The sequence below is a fragment of the Suncus etruscus genome, chromosome 15, assembly GCF_024139225.1.
Source record: "Suncus etruscus isolate mSunEtr1 chromosome 15, mSunEtr1.pri.cur, whole genome shotgun sequence".
NCBI lineage: Eukaryota > Metazoa > Chordata > Mammalia > Eulipotyphla > Soricidae > Suncus > Suncus etruscus.
Window position 1 is genome coordinate 4546425 of NC_064862.1, and position 14266 is coordinate 4560690.

The following is a 14266-nucleotide window of genomic DNA, read 5'->3' on the forward strand; positions in this document are numbered from 1 at the left end:
CATAAGGCATACCATTTAGAATGAAATTATAAATTTTAGTACTTTTTAAATACTTGAAGTAATAGTTCCTGTAAACATTTTTAGCAAAGTCAAGCAGCCACATCTTGATTATAAGGAATAAAATGGCTTAAAAAGGGCCAACTGCGTGGGGGATATGGGTTGCAGGAAGGGAACGGGGGCGGAGGGAGGACAAATTTGTTAATATGTACCTAAAATACTACTGTGAAAGATATGTAAGCCAATATGATCAAAATAAAAATTAAAAAAAGGGGCCAATTGCATTTTTCAACGGGAACAAATTCTGCAAACATGTTTTCTTTCTAAACATTTAAAAATAGCACTTCAAATGTCAATATCCACATAAAATTATAATAAAATATCTGATTTATCCTTCTTTTGTTGTCAATTTCTGCTAGTTAATTACAATTTTTTCAGAGGGGATTTCTCTGAGGATTTATGGGTTAGTCTGGCAGCTGGAATCCTGAGTTAGTTCAGAAATTAAAATAAGGAACTTGACCCAGTTTCAAAAAGGGCATTTGTTAATCTCCTCAGACCAAATGAATACACCATTTCAGGTATTTGCCTGCAGTACTTATGACTGATATATTGAAGTTATTCAAAGAAAATTAAACAATGGTGGTTTTTTTTGTTTTGTTTTGTTTTGTTTTGCGGGGTGAGGGGTCATACCTAGCAGTGCTCAGGGGTTACTCCTGGCTCTAAGCTTAGAAATCACTTCTGGCAGGCTTGGGAGACCATTTGGGATGCTGGGATTCGAACCACTGTCCTTTGCATGCAAGGTAAACACCCTACCTCCATACTATCTCTCCGGCCCCAAACAATGGTTTTTTATATGAAAACACTTGCACAGAATATTTTACAATTTTGACTTAGAAAACCAATCTAATGTTCCTGTAATTTGGTATCTGTGGCTATGACCACCTCTTCTTTCACCTTCTAGCTCTACACATTTACCTCATTCTGTCAAAAACAGGATGAGCAAACACCAGCAGAACTGCTATAATAAAGTCAGAGAACAGAGGGAAATGAAATACATGCTAAGAACAAACCTTTCTCTTAACACGTGACATGATTTTAACAGATGGATAGAACTATGGCAACTCACTAGGAAGTAAGAAAGTTCAGGTTCTTCAGGATTTTCTTCCCTGAAATCAAATGACGCTTAGCAGCATACTCGATAAACACCTGACAAACACCTGAGGTGCAAACTACTGTTTCCATCACCAACCTCTAAGTTGGTCTCATCAGTCTTTCACCTTGAGCCCCATAAACTATCCACATGGCTGCATTCTAACCCTGCTCCTCTTTCCCCTGCTTTAACACCTACTAGGACTCTCAATAAACTGTCCAATTAAGGCCACATATTTTTGGAGAACTATGTCATATCACTCCCTTAGATAACCCGCATTTCTACACGAAGAATGCATCTGCACTTCTGTTAACATGCTTTATGCTTACATGTCTTTTCTTTTGACTCTTGTTCATCTTTCCATATAGAATTGCTCTTGAATAATTGGTCAAATCTTCCAGATGCTTTTAAAATTAAGGCAAATGCCTTCATCTGGCATAAAACCAACCTAGATTTTCCCAAACAGCAGGTGCTAGTCCCCTTTCTAAGTCACAAACACACATCATATTTCTTGTATACCATTACCACATGAGGGGAGTGTTCTTTTGTCTGTTCAAGAAACATACATTACATTGACACTGCCTCCAGCAAAAAGATTCCCAAACTTATATGGTATCTACAGGGAAAAAAATCAGTGCCCCTACTGAAATCTTTTTTCTTTAGGATCACATCTGGCAGTGCTCAGGGGCTACTCTCAGCCTGTGCTCAAGAGACCATGCAGTGCTGAGGAGTGAACTATCAAACCCAGGCCTCCTGCATGCAATGCATGTGCTTGGTTTATCTCTTTGGTTCAAAAATCTGCTTTCTTTAAGAGAACAACAGAAAGTAAACCCCTCTCCCCTCATGTATCTGAGCCTATTACTGCTCCCTTCACCAGATGACTTAGCATCTCCTCAGTTGGGGATACTATCACCCACTCTGGGAAAAAGAGCAAAAAGCTTTCATATTATAAATAAATAAAAGTGCAGAAAACTACACAAGCCAAATTTTTTTAAATTAAGCCAGGGCCTGACAATTCAGACTTCATCATTATACATAAAAAGAGCTCTTCTATTTAAAACTCTATTTTATATTCTGGACATCTTTCCAGGTCAACAAATATGTTTCCAAAACATCTTTATGAACACTTGAACCTCAAAGTATACAGCTAAATCCAAATTTCATACTGTTTCTAATTTTTTGAGATGGCTTATTAGAGTTGTACAGGGACTGGAATAATAGCACAGCTGATAGGGCACTTACCGTATTTTCCGGCATATAAGACAACTTTTGAAACAAAAAAGTCAACCGAGAATTGGGGGTCGTCTTATACGCTGAGTATATTCTGAAAAATGTTTCAATATGCCACTAAACGAAAATTGTCTGAATATTGCCACAAAACGAATTTTCCAACTAGGTCCTGCACCAATCACTGCAAGGCTGCTCAGACCGCCTCTCTAACTCAGCCAATCCAAGCAGGCTTTTGATGCATGCAAATGAGACAATGTTCTGTACCTGAATCTATACTGTAAAAAGCCTGCTCAGATTGGCCAGAGTCAGAGAAGAAGTCTACGACAGTAGAACCTTTGCATCTTTGCTTGTTGTGATTGGCTCACTGTGGTACAGGAGCACAGGAACACATGCAGCACATGCAGCACAGGAACGTTCTGATACAGCGAATATAGGCCTAAACCTATGTTTTAACTGCAAAATTAGGGAGTCGTCTTATACGCTGGCAAATACGGTACTTTGCATGCAAGAGATCCTGGTTCAATCCCTAGTAACACATGTGATTCCCTGATCCCTTTCAGGAGTGATCACTGAATGCAGAGCCAAAAATAAACCCTGTACTGTTGGGTACAACCCCCCCCCCCCACCCAATAGATTGATACAAATCTTATCAATGTCCAAAGGATAATTCTGAGAGTGTAATTGCTAGTCAGGACATTTTGAAATGTTTTTAATGAAGCCTTTGGCCAGAAAAAGCACTGTCATTGAAAGTGACATTGTTTACTAATTTGTTGCTGTGTGCCTGGCACTGTCTTCAAGAGCTTCCACCCAGTGGCTGGAGATGGAAAATATATGTGAGCACAGAATAGTGAGAGAGTTCAGTGTTCAGAAGAAAACACAAGGGGTGGGGGTGGGGAATTAGAGATGGTGGATCAGGGGGGTTAGGGAAGGCCTCTCGGAAGAGAACAGTGCAGGGTGAGGAGTCAGGCTTTCCAAAAACCAGGGAGATGTTTGGGGGAGGGAGGGAGGGAGAGAACGAGGAAGGAAGGGAAGGAGAGAAAGAGAGAGAGATTAGTAATTCTGAACTGAGTGAGCAGTAAAGAGAAGATATATTTAAAAAGGTAATTGTGTTAATATGTGGCCCAAAAGATAAAAATATGAAATTAATCATTAGCAAGTAAAAGTTTTAAAGTAGAGACATATCACGATTTGATTTATCATTTTAAAAGTCTACTCTGGCTGCTGTGTGTATTGGCCCGGGATGAAGTTATACAGGGAAGAGTCATGCGCAGAAGCAGAGACCACTTGTATTACTAATCTTTGTATTTTTTTTAGGGTGGGGATGTGTCGGGCCACACATGGTAGTACACGGGGGCTACTCCTGGCTCTATGCTCAGTCAAGGTCAGTCCTGTATCAAACCTGGTCCTTCTGCTTTACAAAGCAGGTGCTCAGCTCACTGAGCTATTTCTCTGCCTCACTAATCTAAGTGGGGAGAGTCATGTAGCTTGGAAGAAGAATGATAGGAGTGACAGTCTTACACAGACATATGTGACACAGTTTGGAGGCAGTGGCAACAGGGCTGTTGACAGACTGCATTAAACATGACACCTGGAGTCAAACATGATGCCTGCACATTCCCTAAGACAGAGCTGACTGAAGATCAATTAACTCTGGCAACAGAATCAAGACTCCCTTTGTGAATGATGAAGCAAAAATCTACCAATTTTATGTGTACAAACTAGATCATATTCTTCTATATTTGACAAGTTTTGTTGTTGTTGTTTTTTTTTTTTTTTTTGTGGTTTTTGGGTCACACCCGGCAGTGCTCAGGGGTTATTCCTGGCTCAAGGCTCAGAAATTGCTCCTGGCAGGCACAGGGGACCATATGGGGCACTGGGATTTGAACCTATGACCTCCTGCATGAAAGGCAAACGCCTTACCTCCATGCTATCTCTCCGGCCCCCTATTTGACAAGTTTTAACCAGGGTTCCTCATACTGAGATTATTTGTGACTTCCTAAATCCAAGAAAAATTTTATGGGACTCTTGATATATAAAATATGTATATAGAGCATATATTTACTGGTAATAAGCTATCAAATTACATTTTAAAATTATCTTTGTAAACTCTACATTTGGGGTTGTAACTCACCATATGAGTGTAGGGTTTAGGGGCCAGAGATATAGCACAGTGGTGTTTGCCCTGCAAGCAGCCGATGCAGGACCTAAGGTGGCTGGTTCGAATCCCGGTGTCCCATATGGTCCCCCGTGCCTGCCAGGAGCTATTTCTGAGCAGATAGCCAGCAGCAACCCCTGAGCACAGCTGGGTGTGGCCCAAAAACCAAAAAAAAAATAAAATAAAATAAAAATAAAGGAGTGTAGGGTTTAAACAGTGTTGCCTAATAGTGCTTTCTATAAGCCATTCAAACTAAAATTTTAATAATCTGAACCCATGTGAAGGGTTTTTCATAAATGTTCCAAAGATGCCTATCTTTGTCTTGGACACCCACATTGCTCCACTTTTCATTATGTATGTATTATCCATGTATATAGATGGAACCTAGATTGTAGGCTAGATCATTATAGAGAATTCTTAGGTTAAAGAAAGAGTTTTGTTTTGTTTTGGGGTGTATACCTGGACAGGCTGAGAGGACATTTCTAGCTCTGTGCTGAGCAGTAAGCTGAGGCAGTGGTTGAGTGACCATGTATAGTGCCAAGGATTGAACTGAGGTTCACTGTGTGCAAGGCATGTATCTTATTTCCCAATAGTATCTCCTGTACTAACTCCTGCCCAAAGGTAGAACCAACTTCAAGGTTTTCATATCCAGCAGCAAGAACTTGAAAAGACCTTGAATAAAGTGCCTTGAAAGACACTACCAATGTCCCTTTTTATCAGTTGAGAGCTACTATCTCACTGAACTGCATATTCACATTAAAAACAAACAAAATTCTTGGAATAGCGTTGATAAAAGATTGTAAACCTCAGTAACAGAACTGAGCCAACCAATGTCTTAATACTTAGGGGAAATAAGGCTACTTTAATCTAAATGGTGCCAGAGCATGTTTAATTCTTGAACAAAAGTGTTTCTATTGAAAATATGTTTATTATATAGAGTAAGTACTTAAAAGCATAGCTATAATACCCACTAATATTGACTGCTGAAAACAGATTTGGGACTGATTTAAGTTTTCATTTATACATAATGTTAAATATACTGCTAACTTAGACTATTATGTTGAAGAAAGTGCTATAAAATCAGTGTGTCAGAAGCTTTAGCATCAAGATATTCTGGTTAGCTACCTGAAAAATGTTATGCTTGATTTAGATAGTAATCATGATCACAAAAGAATCTGCTTTTGCTTCTGCTACCAGCACTGTGAGACATGAAGTAAGTTACTCTCCAGAGCCGCACTGTTGGATATAGTCACCACCAGCCACATGTGGCTGTTAAAGTTACAATTAAATTAAAAATTCAGTTCCTTGGTAACATTAGCCATGGTTTAAGTACTCAACAGGTTCATGTGGCCAGTTCTTATTATATTAGATAGCACAGATATGTTACAGTTATACCACTCAGATCCCCAGTCAGAAGCATATAATTTCAAAAGCAGCCTCCAGATTTAAAATTCTAATAATGTTAAGCCTTAAGTTCTCTTTAAGGTACTTGTCTGATTCCCTGAGAACCATGAAAAAATATCTATAACATTTAGAGAATAATGGAAATTCAAAACTGGATGTTTCTTTAAAGTCACCTTTAATTTTAGGTGGATGGGACTAGAATGTCCTGCTAAGTGAAGTGCATGAGAGTGGGATGGTAAAACAATGGCCCGGGGGATCAGCTACCAGAGTGAGCTTGCTAGAGCGTGATAACAGGGGGCCAAAGGACGGTGGGGTGGTGGAGGGAAAATAAAACTCTGGGGCCAGGATCAAACCCACTTTGGCTGAATGCAAGGCAAATGCCCAACCCAATGAACTATCATCACTCCAATTAGACAGAGTGATCAAGACCCACCCGTGGCTTGCTCACAGTTATAGCCAAACAAACCATTCTAAGAACAAGTACAACTGATAGCGAAGGGCAAGTCTCTCTAAATTCTTGAAAGGGAGTCACCAGGGGCCAGAGAGGTAGCACAAGTCGTAATTTGCCTTGCATGCCAACAAGGGAGGGACAGATTAGATTCCCGGCATCCCATATGGTCCCCAGCCAGCCAGGGGCGATTTTTCCCACCCAAGTATTAACCAGGCCCACCCTGCTTAGCTTCCAAAATCAAACAAGATCGGCACAGTCAGGGTTTTAAGGTCAAGACTGCCAGGGGCGATTTCTGAGTGCAGAGCCAGGAGTGACCCCTGAGCACCGCTGGGTGTGGCCCAAAGACCAATCAATCAATCAATATAAATAAAGTTAAAAAAAAAAAAGAAAGGGAGTCACTGGCCCAAACTAAGATAACGTGAGCATCAAAATGTCACAAAATAAATAAAATGGGCATAAAGTGGCACAAATAAAAGGAAGAAAAGTTATTCCTCACAATAAAATGTCAAATAATAAGTATAGTGGGAGCCATGAACTGGAAGAACAATTTGGCAACTAACGTATTAGTGAGCTCAGGCAAGAATAACTGATGCTAAAACTACAGGAGAAGTATGTGAAGAACATTATTTACATAGTTTTCAAAGGGTCTCCTCAAAAAATATATATAGCAAAAATTAGTAATGTCATAGTAGAGAAATGGAAGAGAAACCCTCTTAACAGTGTTGATGGACAGTACCAGGATTGGGGAAATCAACCCATGCCTCCTCAAACAGCAAGAACCAATGATTCAAACAGGAGTGTCAAACCAGAGCTGCAGAACAAACAACAGCCCCCCCCCCCCCTGCTTTAATGTGCTAATAGCACCAACTATCAAGAACAGATCACAGAGCACATTTCATTAAGGGAAAAGACATCTAAATACCAGGCAAAACCTTGGATTTTTCTGGGCTATAAAGGGCATCATCAAGATAAAAGGTCAGTAGACCACACTGCTGGGTTGTCTCTGTGGTAAACGTCCTCATCCTTTAAAGATTAAAAGTGTATGGGCTGGAGAGATACCATCTACGTAAAACGTTTGCCTTGCATGCAGAAGGATGGTGGTTCAAATCCTGGCATCCCATATGATGCTCTGAGCCTGCCGGGGGAGATTCTGAGTGTAGAACCAGGAGTAGCCTCTGAGCACTGCCGGATGTGGACTCCCCACCCCCCCCAAAAAAAAAGAAAGCTAACAATTTGAGGATTGTGAGTGAAGGACACTTGTACAGAATATTTTACAATTTTGTATTTTTCTTGCAAATTTTCAGGTTTTCTGTAGATCTAAAATCATATGAAAAAAGGTGTTTGTCTGGTTTTTCTTTGTTTTGGTTTTTTTTTTGGGGGGGGGCACACCCGGTGACGCTCAGGGATTACTCCTGGCTTGGGGGACCATATGGGACGCGGGGGATGGAACCGCGGTCCTTCCTGGTCCTTCCTAGGCTAGCAAGGACAAGGCAGATGCGCCACTGCTCTGGCCTGTTTGTTTGTTTGTTACCAATTTCGCTAAGTTTCTATTCATCGCTTATATTTTAAAATTATGTGACAACTATTTTACACACAGAGTATGAATTAAAATGGGGAGAAAATAAAATAAAAAGCCAGTGAAATAAAACTGATGGGAAAAAATACTTTCTTTTGGGGCTAGAGAGTTGGTACAGTGGGAATGAAACTTGCTGTTCATCTCGCCAACCAGGCTCAATCACCAGCGCCACATACAACCCCCCAGCAATGCCAGGAGTAATTCCTGAGCACAGAGGAAGAAATAATCTTTTTTTTTTTTTTTTTTTGGTTTTTGGGCCACACCGGTAACGCTCAGGGGTTACTCCTGGCTATGCGCTCAGAAGTTGCTCCTGGCTTGGGGGACCATATGGGACACCGGGGGATCGAACCGTGGTCCGTCCAAGGCTAGCACAGGCAAGGCAGGCGCACCTTACCTTTAGCGCCACCGCCCGGCCCCGGAAGAAATAATCTTTGCAAGCCTCCTGATGTGCACCGAAAACCAACAACAACAACAACAACAACAACAAAAAATCATCTTTTAAAGTGAAAAATTAATTTGAGAAATGAGTATCTTACCTATCTTCTCCATTTGAAAGATCCAACCATCATGTTATAACTGCAGAATTGCAAAGATCTTTATATTCCTTTATATTTATACATATTATATATGATATATTTAGTTTATATAATATACTATATAATATATATTTATATATTCCTTCATTTTTTATTATTATTATTTTTTTTTGGTTTTTGGGCCACACCTGGCATTGCTCAGGAGTTACTCCTGGCTGTCTGCTCAGAAATAGCTCCTGGCAGGCACAGGGGACCATATGGGACACCGGGATTCGAACCAACCACCTTTGGTCCTGGATCGGCTGCTTGCAAGGCAAACGCCGCTGTGATATCTCTCCGGGCCCATTCCTTCATATTTGATGGCTCATTTTCAGATTGTTTCTACCTTTTCCTTCTCAGATGAAAAAATTCAAATTTTCTTATGCTAAATTTTAAACTGGCCACAAAAAAAAAAACAACAAAGAGTAATTTGAAAGTTAAAAATATTTTTTGGCCTGATGTAAAATAGAGAGGAAAGGAATCTGTCATATTCAAGGTACCAAGAGATGGTCTTGAAGAACTTCAGGGCACAATCTCCCTCCTCAAGTACTGACTTAATCTTATTCCTAGCTCAAGTTAAGCCTAAAAATGATCTGTTCCCAGTAGATCAGCATTCCCTTCCTAAGGCCAGTACAGAGATCCACTCTGTAGCACAAATCAAATTTAAAACTGAAAAAATTATTAGTACAAAACAGAAAGTATTTTAATATTTTACTTCTACCCCCACCTGCAAAAGTGAAATAGAAACAAACTATTCATTACTAAGGGTAAAACTCTATTTTCCTCTCTTCCTTCTGTTCCCCACACAGACATTGTACTGTATCACAATGATTTAGTTTTAGTTAATGATTTATTTGTTACAAGATGATCAGACAGATCTCAGACTGAGCTTGCCTGCTTTCTTACATTTAATGTGGATTTAACTGAACCACTTATTAAGGCACATGGGTTTAGAAGACTTTTTGTTTTTGTTTTTGTTTTGTTTTGGGTCATACCCGGCAGCACTCAGGGGTTCCTCCTGGCTCTATGCTCAGAAATCACTCCTGGCAGGCTTGGGGGACCATATGGAATGCTGGGATTTAAACCACCATCCTTCTGCATGCAAGGCAAACGCTCTACCTCCATGCTATCTCTCCGGCCCCAAGGTTTAGAAGACTTTTTAAAAAAATCTACATTATATTTCTTATGTATAAAACGTAAGATAACGCTGGGAAACAAAAAAAATTAACCATGCTAAATGATTCTCAATGTGTAAATTATATATTTAGTCTTAATCACTGATGCAAAAATACTAACTACTATTCATGATTTACCAATTATGCTCCAAATACTGCTTCCCCAAAAAGGAATCTTGAGAAAAAAAGTCTTTAGAATAAGATATAAATTCTATCTCTTCTGAAGAATCCTAACAGATATACTGAAATGTTTTTTGAGGAATACTAAACTAAATTGGCCAATTTAGCAAGAATGTCCAAACTAACTTGACTGAAGAACTAATTTTTTCTCAGTATTTATTCATCTGAGATAGTTCTAGGACTTACCTTAGAAACATCACTACAGTATCTTTATATCAGTTCAGATTCTCCTTACAAGAAATGATGGCTCCAACAGGACATTTCTCATAAAAGAAAAAAAACAAGGCTGCAGTAAATTCTTTTTTGTAGGCTGCATGTACTAGATAAGCATAATGGCTAGAAATTTAGGAGAAATCCAATTTAAAGATCATTTGACTGCCCTAATAGATGGTAACTAAATTTGGCAACTTAATGATCAATTCTTGTGGAATTCTTTATAATATGAATCCATAATGCAGTTTTATAGACAGCAAGAGCAGATATTAAAGTCCATTAGCAGGCTCTGCGAATCTGTGGTGGGGAACATTTTCCTCCGTTGTTAGGGCCTTGTGAAATAGCAGATACATCTAATGGACCAATTAGAGTGAGCAAGCCCTAGCTGTTCTAGCTAAACAAACCATTCTAAGAACAAGTACAACTGATGGTGAAGGACACATCTCTCTAAATTCTGAATGTTGGAAACACGAGATCAGCGGACATACTCAGCTCTCACAAGTCGATGAAAATCTTTGAAAATATATACAAGTCACCTGGCTGGTGGAGAAACAAACCTTATGGGAAAGGGGGAGAAAAGTGAAATTATCCTACGATCCTTCCTAGAGAACTCTAGAATGAGGCGTTTAAGAGCCACGCAGATCAGGATGAAGACTCCTTATGGGGGAGAACAAGAACAGATCAGAGGCCAGTGCACAGAAAGATGAAGCCGCTTCCATGGAAACGCTGCGGGGTGGCAGCTGCAAGTCTCCCTCAGTGCCTGCCTCTACATCTCTAAATAATTGGAGTGTGTAGTGTTAAATAAATAACGATGGGGCTGGATGGCGATGGATGGAGGCCTTTGTGCTTAGGCCCCAGCCACGTGGCTTCATCCCCCATCCAGCCGGCGAGTTCCAGGCCCAGGTGAAACGCGAAATCACTCACTCACACGCAGGCGTCAGGAAGCAACAACTTTATTCATGCCCTATCCACCACATGTGTGTGGCCTACTCATAACCTTTCAAGCATACAGCCATTCTAGGCTTGCCCTGCGTCTTATCCTATTCCGGCCATCTCTCTCAGAGAGCCCAGCAGGGCCAAAAGGCAAAAGCCCTTTAATCCCTTGGCTTCCGGGACCCCTCCCAGGAATGGGCCGGGCTTTGCAGGTAAAGTCACACCTAGTATCCGGTTCCCAAGACCCCTCCCAGAAATGGGTGGGTCTCAGATAAGTACCCTACAGGAGTGCACCTACTTTTTATTTATTTTTTGAAATAAGCTCTTGGCCCATAATTTCACTAATATCAACCATATGAGAAACATCTGTACCACTTCTCAGGTCTAATTTTTGCAGGCAAAAGAAACAAAGACAAAAATAGGCTGGCAGTCTGGAGGATCCACTGCAGACTGACCTAGTTAGAAATGGCAGGCTGTGTGCCTCCGAGCACACTTAATCCCACCCTACGTTTGAGGCATGGATTTGCCCCAACACTGGGTCATTTTATGTTGAGAATTTAGAGTGGTCAGGGATCTCCCTTGGATATCTGAAAGCATTTTAGCTTGGATGTGATTGAGCCACTTAGGATGGCCACCCCCAAATCAATCCTTCATCAAGAGCCTGCTGAAATCTCCAATCTTAAACACAACAGATATTTAAATACACTACAAACATTTTTATTAAATTGCAAATGGGAGAATATCTTTAATATCAGAAAAGAATTAGGTATCCTTTACTTATAGAAATAATGACAAACCACACCCTTACAATGTCAGAAGAAATCAACATGCAATTGTTCTTAAAAAAGAGAAAATGCTAAGAAGCATGGAAGAAATGTTTGTCAGCACCAATAATCAAAGAAATGCAAAGTAAGTCCTAATTTCTTTGCCTTTGAAACTATGATGTAAACTTCAAATTAAAGATTAACTACCACACTGCTATAGAAGAATGTTTCTTTTAACATACTTCGGAGAGACCAGGGAGATAGTGCAAAAAGCTAGAGCACATTCTCTGTCTTAAAGTTGTAGAATTAACAACAAACACAGCCCTTTGCAAGGAAGACAGTAAGCGCATGACATCCAACTGGGAACATCAATTACAAAACAAAGAACTTCTAAACTGAAACTGATCACAGATGTACAAGTCCTCTTCCATATCTGATTGTTCTCCTAAATTGGTGCTACTCAGAAAGCTAGTTAAGGGTTAAAAAAATTAATATACATCTAAATACAACATCACCAGAAACAGCAGCCACTAGCCATTAAGTCTCCAACAATCATATATGCAATAATTAATTCTATAGTTGTTTTGTTTCCGAAACAATCGATACAACAACTTTTAGAGTCAAGAATAGACAGTGATGAGAAAATTCAAGAACAAGATGTCATCAGAAAGACTTCCTTAAGTAACCAGATACAATTTCTAGATGTATAATTCAGATATATGATATAAAGATCCAGAAAAGGTTATTTTGACGTTTGTGGCAGTGATGGTGATCCCAGGGTTTGTGCCAAGACCTTTACTGAGGTGTGCTTGGGACAACATATGGTGCTAGAAGTCCAACTTGGGGCTGTGATCATGATCAAGCCCTTGGAGATATCTCCCTGGTCAGATTTGATTATTTTATGAATTCTGTCTTTTTTTTTCTTTTTGGTTTTTGGGTCACACCCGGCAGTGCTCAGGGGTTACTCCTGGCTGTCTGCTCAGAAATAGCTCCTGGCAGGCACGGGGGACCATATGGGACACTGGGATTCGAACCAACCACCTTTGGTCCTGGATTGGCTGCTTGCAAGGAAAATGCCGCTGTGCTATCTCTCCGGGCCCATGAATTCTGTCTTAATGGTAGTTACACTAAACATTATGACCTTAAACTTTCCTCCTGTACATTATAAACAGTAAGCATTTATAAGCATGTTAAGTAAAGTATGTTATAGTGCTCCAATTCACCTTTACACCTCACTCAGTACTATCCTTTAGCAATAGTTTCACATCCAAATCACCGGAGGATCTAATAAGGGCTAGCCCCTCTTAAATTACTGAGTTGATTATGATTCATTGTTATCTACCAAATAAAGTAAGAAGAATTCGTATCATATAGTTGTATTTTTCTTTTTTTGGTTTTTGGACCACTTCTGGCTCTGTGCTCATAAGTCGCTCCTGGCAGGCATGAGGGACCGAATGTTGGTCCTGGGTCAACTGTTTGCAAGGCAAATGCCCTACAGCTGTGCTATCTTCTCCAGCCTCCAGCCCTGTATTTTTTTGTTTTGTTTTGTTTTTTGGGCCACACCCGTTTGATGCTCAGGGGTTACTCCTGGCTAAGGACTCAGAAATTGCCCCTGGCTTGGGGGCGGGGGGGGGGGGGACCATATGGGACGCTGGGGATGGAACCGTGATCCTTTCCTTGGCTAGCACTTGCAAGGCAGACACCTTACCTCTAGCGCCACCTCGCCGGCCCCCAGCCCTGTATTTTTTATTTTCTAATAATAAGTAAAACCAGAAAAATCTTTCACAATGTGAATCTGAGTTCATCTTCTTGGGATAAGAAGTAGAAACTATTTCTGTATCAATTTCTCTCTCTAGAATAGACATTTCTCCTATGAGCAGGTGCTTTGCCTTAGGTGTGAAAGGTATATTCCCATTACTAATGCATTGGAATCTATTTCTCCCAGTACAGGTATGCCTCATGGGCCCCTGTTTACCCCTCAATCTTATTTTTTGTTTTTGTTTTTGTTTTTTCGGGCCACACTCATTTCATGCTCAGGGGTTACTCCTGGCTAAGCACTCAAGAATTGCCCCTGGCTTGGGGGGACGATATGGGACGCCGGGGGATTGAACCTTGGTCCTTCCTTGGTTAGTGCTTGCAAGGCAGACACCTTACCTCTAGCGCCACCTCGCAGGCCCCTACCCCTCAATCTTTACTCACTCAGGAATACTCACCTTGTCCTAAGCATCTTTCCATCCTTCGATATTATTCTTTTTGTGCCATATATATCTGTGAAAACTTGTGGACATTACTATCATAGGGAATAGCAATGCTTTTTTGCCTTAATTTTATCCTCAGGTATTGGAACCCCGTTCTTTCCTCCAATGTCATATCTGTTACCAACAGGAATGTTTCTGGATGTGGAGAGGACAGCAAGTAAGGCGCTTGCCATGCACGTGGCTGACCCAGCCTCAATCCCCAGCA

General features: G+C 40.5%; 1 protein-coding gene across 1 annotated transcript in view; it reads right to left on the reverse strand.

Moving 5' to 3' along the window:
• The window catches only part of MAP7 (microtubule associated protein 7), a 145094-nt gene that overhangs the window by 112366 nt on the left and 18462 nt on the right, over positions 1–14266 (reverse strand).